The sequence below is a fragment of the Aythya ferina genome (assembly GCF_964211825.1).
Source record: "Aythya ferina genome assembly, chromosome: 3".
Taxonomy (NCBI): Eukaryota; Metazoa; Chordata; class Aves; order Anseriformes; family Anatidae; genus Aythya; species Aythya ferina.
Window position 1 is genome coordinate 24,043,302 of NC_140298.1, and position 22,359 is coordinate 24,065,660.

Here is a 22,359-nt window from a genome sequence, read left to right on the forward strand (position 1 = left end):
ATGACTTTTTAGCATGTAGATTACATTTTAACGCATTTTACTTTTTAAACAAGTTTGTTTAAAATTTAATGAGAAACAATGATGATTTTCTTGAATATCTGTGTGGGTTTTTTTGTAATCTACTGAAATAATTTATATAAGAAATATTGCATTACTGAGTCATTCTATGAAGCTTCATAAGTTAAAGTGTGATGATTTTATATGACTAGCAATGGAATAAATAAGAGCTGTAGCTATGGATGTCAATTCAAGATTTATAAATAATGCAGCAAATAATAACTCGACAGAAGTATCTGTCTGAGAGAATTCCTGCTCTATTTTAAATACTTTTCTACTATAAATGCAAGTGTTTTTGAATCCAAACATGAAAATGAGCAAGATTTGTCCTAAATTATTTTCAGTTGCAGTTTGCTTAGGAGAATGCAGGGTGATGTTTTCTTTCCAGTAGCTACAAGTCAGACAGTGATTCTAGACCCAGCATTCTTTGCTTTCGTCTCCTAACCAACAAACTAGCAGAGAATATGAGAGCCACTGCTAGAAAAAGCCAAGTATATGCGCCAGACTTTCTAAATGTCTCAGATACCCAAAGGTGCCAACAAGTTCTTGAGTGCTATTGAAAATCCGCCTAAACACAAAAGTTGCTTATTGTTGTTACACACCCCTGCCCATGGAGTATCTGCATCTTTAGAGACCAAAGCACGTGCTTCTGATTATCAGAGGTAAGCTTTCCTCATCAGGATTAGTTTTCAACCTGCCTACTCACAAGATGGGTTAAAAATCCCTTACGAAATCATTTAACATGAAATGCACTTTTCAAGACCTACTTTTAATGCATCCAAAGTATTTCAGGCAGTCTCATTTAGCTACTAAGCTACTACAACACACCTGAACTGTAGTACTTTTAATTCAGTTTTCCACTTAAAGCTTGGTATTCCTGTTCTCGTTAAAACCCACAAAAGCTCACTACCCTGACACCTAGCAGTACTACAGCAACATCCACTTTATTCCAGCACGGATCTCTCTCCAAACCTCCCACCCTTACCCACCCCTTCCGACACCTGCTGTCCCCCCGCTCAGGTCTTCTCCCCTCCTTCTCCCAGTACCTGCCAGTGCTCAGACCAAGACCACTGCCAGGGTTTGGCATTTCCTAAGGCTTTGTAGATGCTGCCCAAAAGTAGCCCCTTCTGCACCTTGCCTGCATTAGAGCCAACAGGCCAAATCACTGCTCTGGCAATGCAGGGCAACACCTAGATCCCTTAAAAATGCAGCCTGTAGGTACCTATCCACCCCATCTTTATGGGACCTCAGTGCTGTCCTTGCTTGGTGCTAAGGATCTGCTTGAACTTCTGTTTCTTGATCTTCTCAATCTTCCTGATCTCCTCTGTCACGAAGAACTTGAACTACACATAAATCTGCAATCTCTTTGCTTTTATCACTGTTCCTGTCCCCTGCTCTTCCATTAAATCCATTCATGATAACATGATGCACTACTCTTTCTGCTAAATTTCACGAAAAAGGTAACGCAACACAACTACTGAAAACCAAAGTCGGTATCTATGTCCACAGAAAGACAACACGTGTTTGTATTTATCCTGAGGAGCAGTGGCTGGAAAAGATCAAAGTCTCCAGAGGTGATGTGTAGAGAATATGTATGAACTACACCACCAGGAAGAAAGCTATACACTTTAAAATTGAGAAGCTCTGTGCAGCCTGCCAGCATCAGCAGCAAATTTTGCTATTGTCCTACAGTGCATTTGAAAGCAGTAACTCAATTTCACAATATGACAGTATTCATATTCACAGAGTTTGAAAATATTAGCTTTCCACAGAACTAACCCATACTTCCAAAACTTCCTTTTTCCAGGGATAAAACCCATAAATAAAAATATGAATTCCCTCCCGCTCCTACAATTTTTAATGTATATTTTTCCTACATTTCCTACATTTTTAATGTATATTTTTCCTTTCTGATTTCAAGAAAATATAACAAATCTCTGAGTGTTGACACTAAGTAAAACCTTTGTCTGCTTCCCACACTGTCTTATGACTTGCATAGGTGAAGTAATCTTTCTATATTCAGATCAGGAGCAATGTCCAAACATTGTTTTAACCTTGAAGCTATGAAAAATCAAAAAGCTCATATCCTCTTTCCAGAGGTATGAAGCATCCCTCCCACTCCTATCAAGTTACAAGATGTTAAACAATAAAAAACATACTATTTTTACCATCTGACTTTCCATTTATCCCTATGTTAGAACTACAAGATGACTTGAGCAGGTAAAGAAAATGATCTCAAAATCCTGAAGATAAGCATAGCCCCTTTTCGTGGTCCAGACCTCTGGCATGAAGGGATGGTGATGTTAAAATGATACAAGTAATGTAATAAAAGAGATTAGTTTGTAAGAATATATATGGTGTTCAGACTTCACAACATCTTCCTAAGCACCACAATAATAACATCAAATGATAAAAGCTCGTGTTGATTATTAGAAAAGAAATCTCACTTTAGGGTTCTTTTCCTGCTTTTTTAGTGTGATCGCTCACATTTTCCTACAAAAGAGCTGAAGCTTTTTGAGAAAATCATTCCAAATAGAAGTTTTGTTTCTGCAAGGAGGTAGCAACATGACACAAAATAATCTGCTTATTCAGCTTTTAGGAGATGTTAGATGGTGATAGGTAGTACTTGTCATTTCAGTTAAGGAAGAGAACTGGTATATTTAAATAACTACTGATAATCAGATAAAAACTATTAATTAGATAAACAGCCCAAGAACTGAAATGTTGCACTCAGACACTCATCATTACTTTTCAGAGCACTGCTTTTTAATATTTTTAACCAAACTTGGTAAAGCCTGTTTTCCTCAATACCAAGTGCATGTTCATTGGCAATGTTTGTTGGACCAAATTTGTATAATTTAATGCAGTCTCTGCACGAAACGCTTGAAAGCAGTTTGTCAGAAGAACCCAACTAGAAAGCTGAACCTCAGCATTTCATTTCTGAAAGCCAGAGCTCCTGTGTCAGACAGGAGGTCCTCGCTACAAGCAGATCTGGACAATTCTGTTTATAATAAACAGAGGCAACCGATAAATATTACTGCAACTAGTCAATTGTGTGACTGGAATGTCAAACTTCATACAATACTGGTAGTTAAATTGCTTCACTGAGCAGAAATTATGTGGATTTGAAAGGATTATAAAAGGATAAATTATCCCAGCTGTTCTCATTTTTTTAAGTCACTTGTATTAAAATGTTTGCTGCAGGCAGTATTCTTCTGCTTAATTTTCACAGCCACTTTACAGCCCCATGGAACAGCAGAGCTCTTATTGACCGGATAATGTTTGTGTGTGGCAGACAGACAACCAATACGATCTTTTCTTTTTTTTTTCTTTTCTTTTTTCCAGAAATCAAATCAAAGGGTTACCATTCTTAGCAAAGTTGGTTTCTTTTACATGTTGTTGAATAGGCATACAACTAATTTCTGTCCTATTTGAAGAGCAGCATACAGCACTGACTGCTAGTTACTATGCACTTGCAATGTTAAGTTTATTATCTTAGCTCATCTATTTCAACTGACAGTTTCATTGACAATTTCATTGAAATGAACTAACAAAAATGTCAGGAACAGAAGTGAGAGAGGCAATCATGTCCTGAGCTTCAATATTAGTGCACATAGAAGGAAAGAAGGCAACACTTTGTGACACTGCATACACTTGTATTTCCTTCCTGACATCACTCTGTAGAAATAATTGTGCTCTGGATTTCCATCAGGTGGAACAAAAGAAAAAGAAGAAGCTGGATCAAGAACATTTTTTCTTCCTCCTTCCCTCTTTTCCTTCTATGAGCTTAGGTGAAAGCTCCTTATCATCTACCAACCTTTTTCACATTAAATAAGGTAGCAACACTTTCCAGTCCTTGAAGGAAAAGCCCATCTGCTATTACTTGGTATCACTTGGGACAGGATCTCACCACAAGTAACAGCTAAAAGAACAACAAACAAGCTGCTTTCTCATTAGTACAGGAAGCCTCTGCCAGCTGAGTTTGAAACAGGTGAGCATGTGCAAGTCTGTGCTGTTCTACATCTTGGGATGACGACCAGCTTTTCCATCTCCAAATCAGATGCTGCACTTAATTTTCCATAACACCAAATTCATTCAAGTATGCACGTGTGCATGTGGCTGACTCCTTTTAAGACAGAACAGCTCGATACAGTGTGTAATAGGACAGCATTTAACCATGTTTACTGATTTACAACATGACAGCAATCCTGAAGAGTAAAAGAGTCTTGCTTTTCCTTCTCTGAAAAGGTAAGAAACTATATTTTAAAGTGAGACCCATGACAACACATTTTCTGTGTTCGCTATATGGTATGGTACACATTAAGAAATATACGCTCAAACATATGACAAGGTGAAGTGGTAGAGGGGGAGAAGACAGGATAAAAAACCCTCTCCTTCTGGGTTCAGATCTTTTGCTATATTAACCACATTCATTACATATTCAGGGATTTTAACGGATGCCAGACCAAAAGAAATAACTTCAATTACTTTAATTAGTTTTCCTTCATAACCACATATAAAAGTGACAAATAGGAATGATGAAACTGTTTTCCATATACTTGCTTCTTAGTCACCAAGGAGTCTGGATTTCTCTCTCCCCCTTTTCTCTTCTGTCTCTTTTATATAATTTTAAAGCATATTTATTAAATCTACAGCATGAAACAGATTGTCCCACAAAGAACTATCACCTTTCTATGCCGCTGTCAGGATATTGTATTCTGGTAAAACCAACAGATTAATTAGTGAACTGGCAATTCATTCTCCAGCTACGGATCTTTTTCACCTCCTGGTAAGTTAATGAATCAGTACACATACATTTATCAGGGAACACCTGCTTTTAACTGAGACACTTATTATGATCAAAAACCCCAAGATCAAACCAGGAAGACAATGCTGAAGGCTTTTTTTTTTTTTCAAAGTTTTCCTCCCCGCAGCAGTATATTTTCAGTCTTTTCTGTAATAATTATGCTGATCTTTTTCATGTGTAAATACACCGAGTTTTGATTTCAACTCAGAGCCATGGATCTCATAATTAAATAAAAATTCACCATGTGTTTTTTAAATGCCCTACTTCTAAATATCCTGTCTGGGTGCCTGGGGGAGGAACGGGTCAAGGAAGCTGTTCAACATCCTTTGCCTAGACATTTAATGAGAGAGGCAGCAGTCAATGCAACACTGTCACCTGAACACACCAGAGCTGCATCAAAAAATTAGAAGTTTCCAGCCACAGTTTTCAGTGCAGTGCTTTCTGGTGAAGAAAAACTGAACTGATCTCAGTTAGCACCATGGAGCTGATGAATTCATCGGATGGCCTGGGGGGGCAACTGTGGGCTGAAGAGAGCCAGCAGCTTGATTTTGCCCCCTGAAACACTGGTGTGAGTGATCACAGCCTCTTTGCTTAGAGGTGAAGCCTGGCCAGCTTCTCAGCAGCTCCACGCTTCTTTAAAAGCCTGACTTTTGCACAAATACTTTGCTCTCCAGCAGGCACAGCTCTAGCTGCCGCTGCGGGATCCTGCGCAGGCTGCAGCCAGACACACTGCCAGCATGGACTTACTGACCTGGTCACTGCACGGCTCCGGGCATTTCGAAGTCATTGTTAAATGGGGTTGGAAGGCAGGGACAACAGCTGCCTCTGATTGAGAAGCATTACAACTTCCTATTTTAATCAAATATTTTTATGAGGACAGCAACAAAAGAACACATCTGTCTGCCAGAAAATTAGCGAAGTACAGATAACAGGGTATAAAAATCAGAGAAAATGCAGTGAGCTTCGGATTTGCTGAAGTCCTTCTCTATCGAAGGATCATTTAATGCCTTACGCAGGTAAGAAATCAGCCAGACACTCGAGCTGGAGGCACACAACAGAAACACTCACCAGCCGTATATGCAGCACTGCAGAATATGTGATAGTAAGAAACCAATTACGGACAGATATATCTATACTGCACTGTATGTCTGAAACTAGACTGATGTCTCATCTCCTGTCTTCTACACAGCTACCAGAAATTGGCACCTTTTCATACAGTTTGAATATCATCAGCTGTAAAACACTGAATTGGTTGTCAATGGTTAGAGGCAAAGATTGTTGAAGGACTTCATTCAACCTAGGACTACAAGTGGCCTACTGTTTCTGCAGCCTACTTCCTCCATCCAGGACTTCTAACACTTTATAATCCTGCTCGAACTTCTCTCACTTTGAAGAATCTGATGCTGAACTTGCAGAAAGAAACCCTCAAACTTACCACGCCCAGGTATGGCACGGTAGAAGCACACTGAAACGTGCTGGATTCAACACAAGGTATTTATGTACTAGTGGCTGACTGAGAGCTTTTCTGACCCCAAACGTACTGACACACTGAATCTGCAGCTCTAGGCAGGCAGAGCCTAATTTACACTAACGTGGTGTTCAGCTTCTCGTAAGTAAACTGTCATGAAATAGACCCTCTTACCATTTCCTATACAAAGAAAAAAAATACAACCACTACCCACATAATCTTGTTTTGAAATACAATCTAAGATTTTATTTTTCAATAGGAAAAAAAAAATCTAAATGAAATTTAAACCTAAGACAAACACATCTCCCTGGACCCTTTCTGTAAGGTCAGCCAAAACAGCTGTTTTTTGACTTTTAATCCCGTATCATGTCTTGAATTTTTTTGGAGACACAAATACCTCCCCAGGATGGGAAAACCATTTCCCGTCCTGCTCTGGCTTCCAAGAAAGGCTTTCCTGGATTAGGACAACGAGTCTAACAGATAACTGGCTACGCATGGTCTATTTGAGTTGAAAGAGTGCCCACTGACTATCAGTGGGAGGAAAATTCAGAACTGTTACCTCCAGCCATATGCTATCCAGAAAGTCCAGATAACTGCTATGAAACTGGCTGTTTGAATCCTGGCAGAAAAGAAACAAGAAAAAAAAACAAGCAAGCAAGCTTTTGCTGTTGCTGTGAAGGTGGCTCTTAGATGCCAAACAGTCGATGCCTGCCAAAGCACAGAGAATAAAGTGTTGCAACTGTCCTACCTGATTGATCATGCAGCTCTTTCAAAGCTGCTCCTGAGTCACTTCTACATCACAGCCCTAATAGAGAAGCTTTCCGCAGTACCCACTTCCATCAAGCATATAAATAAACGTGACAAGGTTTTAGAAGCAACCTGTTAGCGCTGTCCTTGCATTAGCAGCCTATCATGAAGAAATGGCCCAAAGCTTTTAAAGATGAACTAAGAAGCGCCCCCTTGGAAGGACTAAACCGTTCAAATGCGAGAATTTAATTCCTGCTTAGTGATATTCACAACACAGCGTGTTAAGCATGAATTTAAAGAGGCCTTTGGTTTGCAGCTACACCATTTCCCCTCAGTCCCCCAGCAAAAGCTGGGGATGAAGGCTTCATCACGAGGGGCTGAAAACCTCTGAATTCTTTTACATGGCTCTAGCAGCAAAAAGGAAAAAGAAACAAATTAAGAAGCTTTGCAATAGGGGCATCGTCTTTCAGCTTTAACAAGTCTTTTATATTTACCAGCCTTTGTGCTCCAGCACTGCATTTCAGTGGGGACAAGACTCATGAAGACTTGCTCCCACCAGCTGCAGAGCAGTGTTGAAAGCAGAGCCACAAGCCAATGCCCTAACCCCCAGTTTTGCCTCATGCCCAGAAGGGGAGGCTGCCTCGCTGTGTGGTGTGATTGACCATGTAGGTAATCACCTGCGTGCACTCTGAACTGAGCTCTGATGGACAGGTGGGTACCAGGACGTCAGGGAGCAGCTGATACAGTCCATTATTAGAGTGCAGCCCCGTGCTGCCATCCAAAAGCATGCAGGTGTGTGCATGATCAATGTGCTCGTCACCTGAAGCTGTTTTGATTCCCGTCTTGAAGACGCACTGTGATCACCCTAGTAGAAGAGCTGACCTTACGAGAAAACAAGAACAGAAGCTGCTATGAAAGACAGCCACAGGCACACAAAAGCTTCCTGCGAAGCAGCGTTACTCATAGCCAGCTGCTGCTGCTGAGCATCAGCACTCCCATCAGCTCGTGAGTCAGCAGCACCTGCTCCCCATCACCTTCCTGGAGGATGCACAGCTCAGTGCCACGCTCAGCAGCCCTCCTAAGCATCCAGTCACCTGCAGTGGGACCCAGCCCACAGGATGTGGACTGCATGCCAGGCAGCAGGCACTGGTAGGCAGAAGCACACCTCGTGTTAATTGCATTCATTTTGCTTGTGCGCATGAGAAACTGGACAGCTATCTTATGAGTGCATTTTGTCTAAGCAGAATCGGATTTGAGCAGAATTAATAAAGAAAATTTTGAGAATACCTTAGCAATATTTTTTTTTTTTGGAGGACTCTGGAGGTGGTACTTCAATCTCTGTGTAATCCTGAAACACTGTTTCAATTTAAGTACATCTCTATGAAGGTATGTACACAGAAACCTCATAGATAACACTTCTATTAAATGCAGAATTTTCTCTTATTCTGCCTGAAAAGAAACTTGCAATGCTACTGCACCTGGTGACCATCTGAAAAAAAAGGGAATAATTTAAGATTCCCAAGTAGGATTTCCACACAATAATAAATCACGTGCATACAGCAATTCTTAAAGAATGTTCTATTTAATAGAGCAGCAGCTGCAATTTCCATAGATGTGAAAATTCTTGACAGGTAACAGGTTTTCCATACTTTCTGAGCACCTCCAGTGTTAAGTAATTTACCATCCATCCAGTAAAGTTATGATTAGCCTAATGTCCTGTTGCTTATTAATTATCAGCTCTACAAGACATTTAAGTGGAAAAGAAATGCCTAACGAGCTGCTTCCTGCCATCCTGCTTATTTGCTGTGACAAATGTTTGCAGAGTTTGCAACAACGCATTTGGAAAACTGGGTGGGATTCCCAAAAGCATTGTTGTTCAAAACGCAGAACACATCCTAGCATTTAAGATGGGGATATTTGTTGTGGCAGTGTGCATTCCTCCTTCTCTGCAGAAGTGGGACAGTCCAAGGAGGTGGCGTTAGGTGACTGAAGGAATCCCTCCTGCTCCTACCAAGGTAAGTCCCAGTCTACACCACAACAACCAAGCTGCAGACCAAACCTCAAACAAAAGTAATTCTGCCTTTTAACGTGAACTGACTGCACTGGGCTTTGATGTATTTCACAGCAGAAATACTGGTTTTGAAGTCTTTTAACCGACCTCATAGTCACCTGCTTATTTTGGAGACCGGGGTTTTAGGCAGAGTCCAGACCCCACTGAAAAGTGTGGGAATCTTTCCCATTCCCATCATTCAACCTTGTAATTTTGGGCACAGTTGCATGACATAGGTATCTACCTCTTTGACCTGCACACAGTCAGATACCTGTGTATTCAGTTTGACCTAGACTACAGCAACTTTATAACTTTAAAGACAACTTTGCACTCAAGTAAATACTGCCCTCTTAGCTCTATCTGTTTCAAATTTGCCCTACACAAAGTAAATGCTGAAAAGAAGGAATCCAGCATGGCTCTTGGAGCCAGGCAATCCACATCACCTTTCATCACCAAGGGGCAGAAGCTTCCCCACGCCTCATTGCTTTCTCTTCTGTGAAATTAAAAATAAAAAATATCCATTTCAGTGGATACTGTACGAATTTCTGCACCAGCTACACGTTTTGTGTTCTTTACGCAGAGAGTGAAGAAACGTGAGACGTAAACATCATGCTACAGTCAGTCACATACATGTGGTCCACATGCAGATCGCTGGTACTGGAAGACCTCCCAAGGTACCTTTGTTCCTGCTCACTTTGACAGCTCAAATTTGATTTCTGTTCTGGATCTCTTTCTAGAGGAGAAAATGGCAATGATCACAGAATGTTGATAATGTGCACAATAAAAAGCAGACCTCACTATCATCCTCATTTCATTGGCAGTATATTGGCATTTTGATGTGCCCTGTTGACAACACCAGTTTGTAGACCAGCCCTGGATGTCTCCTTTTTCATTTAAGAGGTTTGGCATGTGCTGCCAGGCATGCAGCGGCTCCCTCATTGTTCCAGCGAGGGCTTCAAAACTTCTCATTTCAAAGGTTTATAAAACTTATTTCCTGGAGCATGCAGAACCCTTGGACATCAGCAGGAACTAGAGAAGACTAAAACTGTCTCTATTCTCTTTCTGTGCCTCATTAAGTGCAGTGGGATTTGAATATGGGGAACCACACACTAAAGACGACAACAGAGATTTTCCTATTATCTAAGAAGCCATTCTTTCACAGATGCAGCCTTTATTTGACAAACGCTCTGCTGAGCGTAAGATCAAGCAAAGCAGACCAGAGTCGACTTTTGATTAAACTCAACAGCTTTTCTTGATTCATGTAGGACTTGACTCCAAGAATAAGACATCTGGCACAAACTTTGGATGCTAGGATGTCATGTTTACTTACTTCTTCCCTTTGAATACACACAGATACATGCATATGGAAGTGGCACGAGATAATTTTGTTAAAACCCCATTTATTTATTTAGCGCACTCACTTCCCACCGTTCATTATTGCTGCCTGAAGTACTTCATCTCACAGAGAACGTTATTAGGACCCAACGATACAGCATATGGCCACGTTTGCTGTTCTGCATACAGACTGCTTTGACAAAAGAGCAGGATTGTCACAAGATATAAAAAGCACAGGAGAGAAGGACTGCTGGTGTGCAGGTACGATAATTTGTGTGTTGTTTTTTTTATATTCATCCTATGCAGAGCCTTTTGTTCAGAATGACTACGTCTACTCAATGTGTTTGCCTTCTTTTTGTCTTTTAATTGTCCACTTCATGTCCCAGTGGATGTTGATGTGTGTTCTTTCACATGTAGCCAACATCACTCCCATCAGTATTATTTGAGTGTACTTCAGGAGCGTGCTTGTGCCGTTACTGTATCGTGCATTTCCTTATACTATGGCCTTGCAACAAAAGCCAAGGGATGAATGCAGGGTAGTCTCCATCTTACATAAAAGATGATGAGAAAAAACAACAACACACAGGCCTAATTTTTCTTGTTCTATATGAGCCTATTTTCTGTCACTGTTGTACACAGTTCCCTATAGCTTAGAGATAAAGTCTCATGAGAATCAACAGGTTATATGATCAGCAAAAGCTTGTGTTGTACTACGTGTATACCACTTTAACTGTAAAACTCAAAGAGGATGGAACTCTAGACTATAATCTGAGAATCTGATTTCCACCTGGGGCTTTGCTACAGCCTTGATAGGCAACACAAGAAAAATCAGTTCACCACTGTGTGAAGTCTGCTGAAAGCAGGACCTCTCTGCAGGAGTATAGAAAAACAGGAAGTTTATGTAAGTAACATCTGCAAAATGCAGAAAGATAATGGGCTAAGGGCTCCCACACTTCCAAATAAATAAAGGCGATGACCAGAGCCCAACTTCATTAAATATTTTCTCTTCTGTTCACATGAAATGACCAGACTGAATACCCTGAAACATTTCTGGCAGAACAAAACTGTTATAACAAAAAAAAAAACACAACCAAACAAAAAACCCTTAAAATAGCACTAGAAATCAACTAAAAATGATGTAACTAGGAAAGAGAGAACTTAACATTGCCCACAGAAAGAGCTACATTTCCCACGCAGCCTCAAGTCCATCTAAGAGCTCCTCATGTGGTTACTCCCACCTTCAGAGTTCTTTTTTTTTTCTTTCTTTCTTGAGTTGGAAATCAGCTCCAAGACAGAGGTGAAGTGAAACAGTAATGCTGAACTTCTAACTGGAGCTATCAGAATCAAAATTCCTATCTTGTGAAAAGTCGTTTTGTGTTTAAAAAAGTTCCAGATCCTGGAGTTACATTAAAAAAAAATCAGCTTTTCATTCAAACTATTGTTTGTACTCAGCCTTCATATTCATGGACATCTACCTGAAACACAATTAGATTTCAGTCAAGAGCCAAGAAAACTATTTTAGAATATGAAAATGAAACAAAGTTTTAAAATTATTTTTAAGACTTTGCTTATTTATTTAGTTTTGTGATGAGATTTCTGATATTTTGATATTTGCAATGGTGAGGAGATCCAAGTGAAACCAGTTCACAGTCTACTCTAAATCAAGAGTGTCTTTATCTGTGGCCAAGTTATTTCTTTTGTGACGTTTTCCCCTTACCATTTAATAGTGCATGCTCTCAGACAAGGAAGTGAAGGTAGATGAGGACTCCCTCAGCCCTGAAAATAAGGCCTGTAACTTTTATATTTATTTTGGATCACCACCCTGAAAATTCAAGGTAACTAATTTGGAAAACAAAACAACAAAAAAGGAAGGCTGCTCTGCAGGAAAACCAGACCAATACATTTAGCAGGCACAACATTTGTTCAACAACAACAAATGAGGAAGGAGAATATTATCATTTTGTTTTACATCACATCATGTTTCCAGTTGAATTTATAATTAGCTACAATTCATTCAGATTTGGCCTTTACTGGATTTAATAAACTATGATGTTCCCCACTGCCCTTTAACAAAACTGCATGGCAACAAGAAGTAATGGAGGTAACGAGGGACATCAGGAAAATAGTACTAGACAAGCTGATGAACACATCTGCACATCACGATATGGGTACTTTTCCTCAATGCCTGATTTTGCTCAGGTAGAGAAGAACTGGGAGATGTGCTCAGTGTTATTGGAAAGCCATTGCCAAGTATTATAAAAATAAGACAATGAAGTTTTGGCTCGCTAATACAATTCACATCCAAAAATCAAATGCTAGGGAAGCGAGGGTTGCAGCGGGGTCGACTGCCACACCTGAGCTGGCAGAGAAGTGCTGGGGCAGCGGTGGCTGCTGCCGAAGCTCCAGTCCTGCTAAGTGCTGTGGCCACCTGCCCGTAGCTGCCTGCCAAATGTATGCTGCTACTAATTATAACTAGTTCAAATATGAACGAGTAAAGAGAAGCAGGGAGCCCATTATTACAGAGAAACACTACAAAGCTCAGCCTTCTTTTACCTACATGAAAGACAGATTTTTGTCACTTGATAGCAGCATGAGCAGAATCCCACTAATTTCCTTGTAGCAAAAGCAGTGATTCTCAGCAGCAAAACTCCCGCAGCTCCTGCTCTGTCTCAGAATAGATTTATTAGTTGGCTTCCATACCTGAAGCCTCCTAGTCCTTGCTTTATTATTGTCAGTATAATTTGGGTTCAGCACCATGAATTTGCTGTCTTTGGTCTGTTTTGCCTAGTTACTTGCAGAATTCAGCCATAAATAAGCAACTCTTTGCACCCGGAGTTTTATGGATCCAACTCTTCCCCTTAGGTGCCAGTCACTAGAACACATGTTACTGCTTCAAGGTATTCAATTTCTCCTTGTCTGTATCTTCTGTGGTTTGAATCTCATTTGAGGGTGACAGTGCCAGTCCCTATTTAACTACAGACAGGGAAGGGAGAGACAAGAGACTCAATGTGCTGTGTGCACATTGTCAATACATCTCTTTGTTTGCCTTTCTACAAAGAAAGAGTGATTTCTACCAGGCTCATTTCCTCCATCAGACTCAGAACAGTCCTTGCAACCCTTGCAATTGTGTCTGGTAGGCAAGACACCAAGACAGTATCTCTCCCAGGAACAAAGGACTTCTCAAAGAAACATTCCTGGGACAGCATCACTCACTGCAGTCAGTCCTACAACACCTCCGTTTTTCTGCTTGCTCTTGGCACTTGACTTGAGATGGCCATCGTGAGCTGGCGCTGCCTGTTGTAACAGCACCTCCATTTAGCTCATTCCTCTCTCTCTTGCAACTTCTTACAGCTACTTCAGCCCCAAGAGCGAATCTTCACAAGCCCACGATGCAAAAACAATGCGTACTGCTTGTTTTCTTGCCCAGAACCCTGTCTGTACAAGCAGCCCCAGGAATACGTGCCAATGCTGATCAATACACATCAATGAAACGACCCATTTCATTAGCAGCAGAGCTCTGGAGGCAGCCTCTCTCACTGCAAGCTGGCTGGGTGCCACGATGAGCTGCTTTCAATCTCACCTTCTGCAACTTGCTGCATAACTGGCAGACAACAGATGAGAATTCAGGTAGACTGTGTTAATTCCATCATTAATTTTACTGAAAGAAAGGCAACTTGGGAAATAAAACATTTCCTCATTTTCTCCTCTTGAACATGTGGAATTCAAGTCAAAAGCTGGAAGGTTTTGTAGCATACAACACCATATAACTCCCAACAATGATGACGAGCAACACTGACAATAAGGCTCTGGCAGCTTGAGATATCGCTGTATTGGCTGAAACCTAAAAGCACCAGGCTTTGGACCTGATGTTGCTCAGCCCACACCATGTCTGAGGTTACAGCCAGCATAACTAGAAGCTGAGCATACTCTGCTTCTCTGCTTCCATCTGCCTAAGTTCCAGGTGCAGGAGCCAAAGCCGTAACTCATGAGGTTTACCGCTGACCTGTCATTTGGATGACTGCTCCAAGCAACGAGTACCAGATAATGAAAAATTGTGGGGAGAAACAGGGATTTATAGAACCAAGTGAACGTGCAAAAACGAGCTTGAGCAATTACAGTTTAATGAGGCTGTCACTGATCAGAATCAATCAGCAGCAGTCAGAAGAGTGAACATACCAGGCTAATGGGAAGTGACAAAAGAAACTTGCTTTGGAAAGGACTCCTGGAACAGGTCACCCTTGACAGCCACGAGCAAAAGCCTACAAAGGCACCGCGTTTCGCTGCATGCCAATGGCATGCTCAGACGTCAGCAACACAATCTGCACAGATAATTCCCTGCTCGAAAGACCTCTCCAGCTCTGCAGCCTTGCAGGACCTGCGCTCAGTTCTGGACTTGCTGCTGCTCAATGCTAGCCTGGTGTAGGGAGGCCTGGGGTCTGTGATGGTTGCTATTAACAAACAGCCATTTCAGTGAGCTGCTTTCACTTCTCTGCAGAAGCAAAATCATAGCCTTCCGTGCCTGAAAACAGAGTAAGGAAGATGCACTATATGCACCGCAGTAGCTAAGGGTACAAATGAAACTGGGCTGGTACACAGTTAATGCCAAAGATGATTAAAAAATAGGCAGAGAAGACGTCAGGGTAGCAAAAGAGGAAAACAGAGAAGGAAAGACCTGCAGGATGAGTGGATAAGGAAATGTCAAAACAGAAATTCTGGGGACAGCGTGTGAGAAAATAGTATGTGCAAAGGGGAGGGGAAAACGAGCATGGAAGTAGAAAAGGAGACAAAATAAAAATGAACTAAAAAACAAAACAGCAAATATTTGGCGAGCAAAGAGTGGAACGCCGAGCTGTCTGTCAGCATCCCTGCGCTGCACCTCAGATACCAAGGATTTCAGCCTGGCTGCCTCTGCATCTCTTTTGCAGTGTTCTGTTGCATTTGTTATGATAAAGCTAATCCTCTCTGTATTGTTCCCATTTGAAACTGGAAGCAACTTTTTAAAATGTTGAACAATGCAGTAGAAGAGAGATAAGCTGCTTTATCTGCCACACTCAGCCGCAAGCCTCACCCACAGACAGCTAAACCTACATTTCACTGTTACAGCGGTTCAAGTAAATCTAAAAGCTAAACTGAAATCTGAGAAACTGAATATCTATCACAGTACCAGCGAGCAGGAAAACAGATGAGGATGAGAAGCAAGCTGGAGATTTTCCAATCTACTGCAGACTGCTGGCTCTTCCAGGCTGTTACACAGAGAGAGGTTCTGCAACAACAGTTTTTTCACCTGTGATTCATTTTAAACAATAGATCTGATCCTGAGTAAGTGTTACTTATCTAGTTCATGCTGGATGTTCCTGACACAGTGCATTAGAGTGAGTTTAAAAAAATATAAAAAATAAAAACCACTTTCAAAAGGAGCGGATTCACTTCTAAAGTGACTCCTCTGATCGGCTCTGCTCACAGCGCTTTGATTTGCGTCACGCAGCCATCACGACCTGCCTGAATTGATTCCTGTCAGCTGAAATTAAAACCTTAAAATGCTGCCCAACAAACCCAGTCTGAAGCAGCCTCTTCTCTTCATGAAACGCACTGGGCATAGACATGTGGGTGTAGGCTAGGACTTCGGACTAATTCAGGTCAGAAGGGACCACTGAAAGTCATCTGCTCCCATCCCCTGGCTGAAGCAGCACTGACCTACGTTGCTCAGGGCTTTGTCCAGCTGAGCTCTCCAACCTCTCTGGCCAATCTGTTTCAGTTTTTAAATATCCTCATTCCAAAACCTTTTTTTTTTTTTTTAACGTAATATTTAATTGGATTTTCCATGTTGCAATTTTGTTGACTCTGGTCCTGTCTTCTCCATACCCTTGAGTAGCTGAAGAGAGCAAAAAGATCCCCTTCACCCTTCCCTGCTTAAAGAACGAATTTTTAATGTGCACCTAAGCTGCAATACCAACTCTGAGGCTGTGACACCAGGCAACATTCTCCTCTTGCTTGTCACAAGCATTTTGCAATCAGCCGGCCCTCAGCACCGGCCGTGCAGCTCTGCTCTGGCTTATGCAGATGCATCCCACACCTCGCCGGTCTGCGTGCAGTGAGCACAAGGCCAGGCTGCCTGCGAGTGCTGCAGTGTGCTTAGACAGGTAATTTTAGGGCTTGGCTATGAGCCATAAGAAGCTTAATTGCATTAGCTCAGATAAGTCATTCAGCAAAACCATTTCAACAGAGAGGGCCAACAAGCAGACCCTTGGCTACAAACTCATCCCTTCAGTACTGGATCTGGATTGGAATTAAGAAGAAAGAAAAAGCTGCAGCTTTTACGGACCTCAGTGTGAAGAGGCTGTTGTTTAGGTGGCTGGAGGGATTGTGCCACTGTGTCACGGTCCTCCTCAACCTCAGCACTAATGCAAAGCTAACGTGATACAGTCCTGACTCATCTCTGCTTTTTTATATATTTAAAATCTCAGTTGCTCCCAGCAGCAACTAATTATTTATTAATCCTGCCATAGTAGATGCTGTGAGGGATTTACAGTAATTAATACAAGCTAATCTTCTTTCTGCTCTGAACGCAAAATAATGAAGCAGTGATTGACCCCAAGCTCCAGAGCTGCAAACACAAGGCTGAGGCCTGTGCCACCTTTTCCCTGGTGCTCAGGAAATGTACCAGCAGTGTGCAGGACAGTACCTTAAAACAATTGTCTCCCCTGTTTTAAACCAACAGAAAGTGGACAATTGCATCTGTCACCTCTACATCCGTCACCTAAATCTTTCAATTTATTTCTGTCACTCTTTGTGGGATGAAAGGTATGTCAGTGTAGCTCATGATCATGGGCCGGGGTGACTATTTATATTACAATCCATTCCACTGCTAATACTTTACAGTCCCCATCGTGGATTTGTTTGCCTGTGCAATACAGGTAGGAGATTCACAGTGCTGGCTGTATTTACAAGGTACTCTGTACTGATGAGCACCATGAGCAGAGGGAGATACGAGAAAAAATACCTGTAAATCAGGTCTGAATCAGTTCAACTTTGCATCATGCCATTCATCACGTAGTCCCTTCTTAGATGCACTCATGATTAGCAAGACAAGAAACAGTAAAAAGAAACCCTTCTTTCCCTACTTGACCCAACAGACATATCCTTGCCTAACATACCCTTATGCTTCTCTGCTGACACCAGCCCAGCATTTCCAAAGAGTGAGATGCTACACACATGCTAGGGTACCAAGTGCCCCCTTCCAAATCACTGAGCCATTTTTCCTACACAATGGAAAGGTAACTGCAGAGCAGTTAGGCTCATTTTAATGAAGAGCAGCTGGAAACACTGGCCAGCATAATTAGTAAAAGAATGCAGCAAATATTTAGATAACGAAATCTACAAACAACCTCTGTGATGACAAAGGTAAGAGTGATAAGCAGCCATGATTTAAAACAAACTAATTATTTCAGATAAATCTATTCTCTTTCTGGATAAAGAACATAGGAAATTTACTAAATCTGGTAATGAGTAAAACATAGTGGGATGGAGTGCAGCTGCAGAAATGTCAAACTATCCTCACAAGGTTATCCTTGACATTCCGGGAGAAATGCAAACAACAGAAACTTGGATGAAGAATTCCTAAGTGTCCTTAAAGAAGTATAATTAGTTACTGCAGGTCAAAACTATACTAAATAGCATGATGGTGATGAGAGCAAAAAGAAAGCTGATTTTGCCTCTTGCACTTTGCCATTAAGTAAAAGAAATAAATGATAGGCACCCCAAAATTCAGATGCTAATATGGTATTCTAGAGCAATGCTAATGTGGTAATGATTATATTGTTATGCAAAGCTGTACAATTTATTTTTGCTTCTTCTTTTAAACTATAGAATGAAATCTTGTTCTTCAATGTAAATTCTCCTCCATCTCAAACTCAATTTCATTTATGTGTTTTAACTTGAATTGCCAGGAAAAAATACAGATTTTTCACATATTAACTCTTTTAAATGATGTAACAGTAACTGCTGCCCTCTTTAAAAACAGAAAACAAAAACAAAACAAAAAAACTGCAACAACAAAAAAACTACAGAACATAATTTTCACAGTTTTTTTTTTTTTTTTTTTTTTTTTTCATACAGAACAGGACTGCAAATTTGAAGACACTGAAAGCACAGTTTCAGTGAATGACTTCCACATATGTGCTCTCATGTACAGTCATTTGTTTAACATACATTTAGCATGGTGACAAAAAAAAAATAAAAAAGCATTTACCCACCTCCTAGCAAGTTCTTTTCTGCTCAACAAGGAAAGAGTACTTGAAGTTGAAACCACAGTGGGGAGTGGTTTCAATGCCTTTAGGTTCTGCTGTTGACCCTCTGTACATGTATGTCTGAGAGATATTCCATATGGAAACAAAATATTAAAAAGAAAAACAAATAAGCCTTTTGTAATTATTTCAATTGGAAACTCATATTCTGAAGAATATGAGTTTCAATATTTCTCCAGAAGTCAGAAGAGATCTTTGTTTTACAAGAAAAATATATTTGCCCTCTGTCCCAAGTGACAAAGGTGACGATATTTCTAATGCAACATTTGAAAATGCGTTTTGTTTAGCAGAAAGAAATCACCCAAGACAAGAGATCCCCCAAATTCAAACTCACCTGCCCCTCAATCTCTCACCCCTAATATTTCAGAGCTATTTTCCACTTGCCATAATACAGGTTAAGACGTATCAGTTACTTCTGTTTCTTCACTCTTATGGGAGCATCAGACTCTATTAGGATAAAAAGCTCCATACCATGTCTCCAGCAAATTATTTTTTCCTCCTTTTTCAACAGAAAAATGCCATGGCACTAGAACTAGAATTAAGAAAAAGCCAGACAAGCAGCTTACATTTATGATCTGGATGCCAAACAATGTCTGTGCTTCACTTGAAAAAATAAAGAATGGCAAGGCTTTCTGCTCAGCAGCACTGACCAGGAGTATGCCATTCTGTGGTAACTCTGGCACTTGAAACTCAGTACTCCTTCTTTTGGAATTTTGGCATTGCTTTTCTACACAGGCAAGCTGTAAGAACCACTAAAATTAAAAACACTGCAACAAAATGATTATTTTAAGAAACTGAAAACACTAGCAAGACAAATTAAGAGATAAAAGCTAATTACTGTCATAAAGGGGAAAGATGAAATTCTGGAGCATACCCATAAAATTTCACATAAATTATGTGGAAGCACTGAGAATCACAGCAAATTCTGCCACCAGCCACTACTAATTATGAGATCTGGAGAGCACTGATAAGACAGGAGGTTAGACCTACCAAAAGAAACCAAATACAAAAATTTCAAAATACAAAACCAATGTTAACTCATCAAAGTCAAGACAAGATATTTGTGAGAAAGTTTTCTCACATCTTGTAAAAACATTTAGCATATTAACACCCATTTTCTCTGTTTGAAAACTCAAGCATTAGGAAATTCATCAGACAATATTCAAGGCAAATTTCTACCTGACTTGAGCAAACAAGAGGTCTCAGACACTTGATCAACTTTTAAAGGCTCCTGTGTATAAATTATTGTGTGATAATTACCTCAGAAGTGCTCTTTACTCACTGTGAAAGAACAGTTTCTCTCTTGGTTTCCTCAATTTACGGTTAGTAAAAGGAAAAATGGCAGAGCCATTTCCCTTCAAGATTATTGTATTTAAAGACACACATATCTATTTGGATTGCAGCGTTAAAACTCAATGTCTATGTAATACTCTGTATTTACCTGCAAAACTGTAACTTAATATTGATCTGATGAAAAGGTATGTTTTCAGCTCATTTTAATGACACAAACACAGTAATGAACATGTGAGCACACCTACTCTAGGTTATTAAGACTGATGCCAACAGTGGCATAAGAAAACTTGTTTCTAATCTGCTCAGGGTAAGCTGAAATACTCCGTCAGGCACTCTTTGCAATAGCTCAGGGACTGTGATTAAAACTTCTTCAAAACCAAGCACCTGACTACACTCATAAATTACGCCTGTTTTACCTGATTACCTGAAATTAGCCGAAAGTAAAATGATGCCAGGCAAGCGTTTATCCTTATGCTTTAGTCAACTGGAAGACAGTTACATCCAAACCAATTCTGTGTGGGTAGACATCCCAATGAATTTGCTTGTAATTACTCCAGCATAACAGGAGGCAGACTGTATCTCCAAGGTTTATAATGAAATAAACACTGCATTTCCACAGCATGGGTAGGTAATAACCTGAACATGTGGGCATACCTGAAAGCATCCAGTAAGAATGGTAAGAGGCCTGGAGGCAACACAGAAGAAAGACTGATGAAAAACTATATGGAAAAAATGATGAGGGAGCAGTCAAATCTGTAAAAGACTACAGGGCTTTGATAATACCTTATTCGAGTACCTGTCTGAAGTTACACAGCCATAGCATGCACATGTTGCCTGGGGGCAGCAGATAGCAGGGAGTCTGCTTGAAGGCCCTGCCCAGGCCTACCTACCAACTCCACCTGTGAAGCACAGAGAGCACACGCAGTTATAACCACCCACTCAATGCACATTTTCAATTACATTTTCTGGTACGTGATGGGGTGTTGGTGTTCAGCTCAGTTCTACTTCTCCTTGCCTGACACGTTCACATACAACAAGGAAAAAAAAAACACACATTCAATCTGAGGAGTCACAGACTAATAAATCTTCCATCTGTATCCAGCAACCTAGCAAAATGATCCTATTGCTTCACTGTTTTCCACATGTTTTCAATGATTAGGGGGTGCATAGTTTTCATATAGGAAATTTATTGTACCTATTACAACTACAAGACCACGAATGAAAGAAACCCAATTAGCATTCATCATACAGGCTTGCAAAAGTCTTTTAATAAGGTCATTCGCAAAGAAGGAGATGAAGAACATTCAGTGGCCCAGTAAAAAAACAAAATATTTTGAAAACAGAAGAAATATCCTGAGACAGAATGCAAAGAGGGAAGATAACTCTGTTCTATAAAACTAGCAAGTTGGGGTCTTGAAGATTTCCCATTAATGCTGTTTGCATTAATAAATCTGAAATTTATGGAGGGGTGAGATACATGTAGATCTGAGAATTCAAGGAGGGGTGAGATACAGTTGCCATAAAGTTACCAGCTTCTTCATGGGGCCAGCAAAGGACTCATGATGATATTTCTTATGTAGCGGAGGAACCTACTCAAGTTCCCTACAAGAGTATGGGAAACTAATGCAAAGCACTAACATCATCTTCACCAGATACTGTGCCAATCCAGTGTTCAACAGAGTTAAAAATTTGAATTTGCTGTATGCAGTTCACATGAGAATCCTTCCTGCTCCTGTAATATCAATAGACATTCAGTAACACCTTTGTGAATGCAATTTATCATACTGAAATCTCCTTTTGTGCTTCTTAAATCCCATTACTGATTTACTTCCTCCTGAATACATTATCCAAAAAATAATGCTAGTAGTGCCAGATACATCACCTCATTAATCATCTGTATGCTACTCAGTTTCCTCAGGCAGTTGTCTGTTCTTCAATGCCCTCAAACTACTCTTATTCTCCTATATAAGATACATGCAGGGTGATCTTGGGATTAGGGATGGGGAAAAGCAAAAACCCCAAACCACGATATCCTAAATGGTCACCAATTTGTGACAGTTATTGCAGAGAACTATTACTGTCAGTCTGTCAGCTGCCAAGAATGATAGGCCACCCATCACACATCCTCTAGCCTGGACTGAATTCTCATGTCTTACAATGACCACCAGTAACATCCGATATTGTTAAAAGGAATGATTTCATGAAGAATTAACAGAAATAAAAGTAATCACACAAAAAAACAAGCACTGATTTTTTTTTTTCCTTAAAAAGACCATAAAAAAGGATATAAGAGGATTAA

The 22,359-nt window shown here is 40.4% G+C and overlaps 1 protein-coding gene and 1 long non-coding RNA gene across 2 annotated transcripts in view; one reads left to right on the top strand and one right to left on the bottom strand.

Annotated features, from left to right (window-relative positions):
- HHAT (hedgehog acyltransferase) overlaps nt 1–22,359 on the bottom strand; it is a 166,729-nt gene that overhangs the window by 25,857 nt on the left and 118,513 nt on the right. The gene's annotated exons all lie outside the window — the stretch shown is intronic.
- Nucleotides 7,772–11,369, top strand: LOC311433660. The gene is made up of 3 exons (XR_014690877.1): nt 7,772–8,228; nt 9,032–9,098; nt 9,712–11,369. It is a non-coding gene; the product is annotated as an uncharacterized lncRNA (long non-coding RNA).